Genomic DNA, 3136 nt, shown 5'->3' with positions numbered 1-3136 from the left:
GTCCTGGCATTGGCTCAAAGGTCCTGTTACGTTTCCTATAAATTACGTAGTTTACTATGTTTTCTCATAGCAAAGCTAGATTGGTAAGTCTGTAATTTCCAAAATCATCATTCTTTCCTTCTTTCTAAAAAGATGAATGTATTATTGACCTTGTTTTCTCCTTGGTTTGATATTTTATGGATGTGTCAATACATCCTGTCTAGAAGATCTCAGGAGCCCTTCCCTCCTCAAAACTGAACATTAAAATGCTGTGCTCTCTGTATACATGTTTATGGGTGGTATGGGGGAATAGAACAAAGGCCCAATTTAATAAGCTCTGGCAATACGGTAGGCACTAGACTGAAAACATTACCTATGTGTTTTTAAATTTTTCTTTATAGAAACGCCATCTTGCAGATAATGAAATGGAGGCATGGGAAGATTAGGCAATATTGAATTATCAGGTTAGGATCAAGTTAGTTTTTAAAAGGAAAGCTAATTTATCCCCCCGCCTCTGCTCCCATTTTGTGGAAATAAGTGTTGCTCCATTAATTATATTTACATCAATATAATTATTTATTTAATAGTTTCTTGTGGTTATCCCTCTTAAGTAGGTATGAAGAGCCTAGTTTATTATGCCTTGAATTGTGTTCAATTCTAAAGGGACGTGAAAAGATAGTATGATCTACATCTTTGCCTTCTTGAGGTATCCTGACTCATTCTTCTGCCTTTAAAGTAGATCCTGTTAAATATATTTCAGTGTGTCTGTGTTTCGTTGTGGTGACATCAAGAAATGCGGACTCCATAAACTCTTCCAGTGCTTCCTTTAAATATTTAACAATATGTCAATAAATGCACAAAACACTTTGGAGGGAGTTGTTATAATGGTGTCTCAGCATAGCTTGATTTCTGTGTGTGTGGTATTGAGTACACCATCTGAACTTTGCAAGCCTTGTTTTCCTTATCTCTAGAATGGAAATGTTGTGACTGAAAGATATTGAAAGTTTCTCTAAGATTCTATTAAAGTGTCTGCTATATCTAACTTCAATCCTACAAGCATCAATTTAGGTCGAGGCTATGAGTTCATACTAGTTTCTCAGTGGAAAGATAGAGGAAATTATCTTTCTTTTAAAATTACAGCCTTTGGGGGAAAATTATGTAATTTTGAGACCAAGAGTCTAGATTTGGGAAGGAAATATATTAATAAACACATGCTTTAATCAGTTTGGTCAATAAAATATTCCTTTACTTGAGTGGAGGACAGTTTTGTGAGTAGTAAGCAATGATTTTAAGTTTTTAAGATGGCAACAGTAATTTGTTTTTCAACTGAATCTCTATAAAATCTTCCCCCTAAGACTTGAAATTACAGCAAAACAATACATTACTCTGCATTTTCTAGATAAAAAATTAGCCGTGTTGTATCTCTGATGATTTTTAAAAGCATGTATCAGAGGAAATCTAAATTAAGAGCTGAAATTCCTTGTATAAGCATTTCTCTTTGATATGAGAAAAATCTTAGTAATTGTAACAGGTAAATATGTAGAACACATCTCAGTCCCAGTTCAGCTTGAACTTAGTGTTAAGGTGTTTTCTATAACTATTACCTTATTTTTTTCCCTGAAATTTGGCAACATCAGCTAATCATCACCAACTTTAAAGTTCTTGACTCTTTAGGATAGCAATTTAGAAGATAGATCCAAATACATTTGGAACTAAAATTGCTTGATAAATATAAGCATCACTTTAAAAGGGATCTAGACATAAAATAAATGTTAAAATCAATAAGAAAAAGGAAGAAGAACTTGGAATATAAACAGAAACCAATGAACCTAACCGTATTTCATATGAATAACATAACTACACTGAAGGAAAGGAGAAAAGAGCCATGTAGCCTTTGAACACAGTATTTTAGCTACATAACTGCCTGCTAGATGTATAATAATTGTAGAGAACTTTGTTAGCAAGGTTGTTTTTCTCAATGTTTTGGGTTAAAATTTCTGAAACATTCTCTGTATATTCTAGGACTATGTAAATAAGTAAATATACTGTGGATAAAGGAATTAGGTTTCTCATTTTGGAGAAAGAAGTGACAAATATGGAGAGGAAAGCCAAAATAAATCTTTTGTTGCTGAAATGAAGAAGTTGGAGCAATTAATATGAATTCATGATTTTCAGTATATATAGGTAGATATTTAAAATATAAATATACGTAGAATATAGTATCTTTTATAGAACATATGTGTGTAGATATAAATATGTATGTAGATATTTGTGTGTGTATTGTATATATGTGTGTATATTATGTGTGTGTGTCCATATATATATATATATATTCTTTTTGTCATCAAAATTTTGTTCCCTGTTAGCTCCCATTGATGTTCCTTGCCTGTTTAATTATTTCTATGAAGGTTCAAAAAATGGTGATTTTTTTTATTTTTAAGATTTTATTTGTTTGACAGAGAGAAACACAGCGAGAGAGGGAACACAATCAGGGGGAGTGGGAGAGGGAGAAGCATCGGGCCGCTGAGCAGAGAGCCTGATGCGGGGCTCAATCCCAGAATCCTGGGATCATGACCTGAGCCGAAGGCAGATGCTTAATGACTGAGCCACCCAGGGACCCCCAAAAATGGTGATTTTCTAATTCTATCATTTCTTCCACATTTATTTATACTAGTTGGCTTTTGAACATAAAAAGAACGGAGATTTGGGGCACCTGTGTGGCTCAGTCATTTAAGTGTTCAACTCTTGGTTTTGGCTCAGGTCGTGATCTTGTGGTCCTGGGATTGAGTCCCTGCACTGACTCCGTGCTCAATGCGAAGTCTACTTATCCCTCTTCTTCCCCCTCTGCCGCTGCTTGTGTATGCACGTCCACACATTCTCTCTCAAATAAATAAAATCATTAAAAAAAAAGATTCTGTGTAGATTTTGTATTCTACTTCTGTCTCCTGAAAGAGCTTGTAAACCATCACATCCTAGTAGCAATGAGCCTACCTGATGCCTTTATCTTGTTTTCTGTATACTATTCTCCACTAACTGTAACCAGGGGTTCTTGAGAAGTGGAAGCTTACATTGTATAAATATATTCAGGCAAGTATCATCAATATGTATTAAAATGAAGATGTACAAATTTGATGAGAAAATAGGATCTTTACATGAT

Source organism: Ursus arctos, unplaced genomic scaffold (assembly GCF_023065955.2).
Source record: "Ursus arctos isolate Adak ecotype North America unplaced genomic scaffold, UrsArc2.0 scaffold_22, whole genome shotgun sequence".
NCBI classification, from domain to species: domain Eukaryota; kingdom Metazoa; phylum Chordata; class Mammalia; order Carnivora; family Ursidae; genus Ursus; species Ursus arctos.
The sequence above is the reverse complement of the archived record's forward strand: the minus strand, read 5'-3'. Positions refer to the sequence as shown.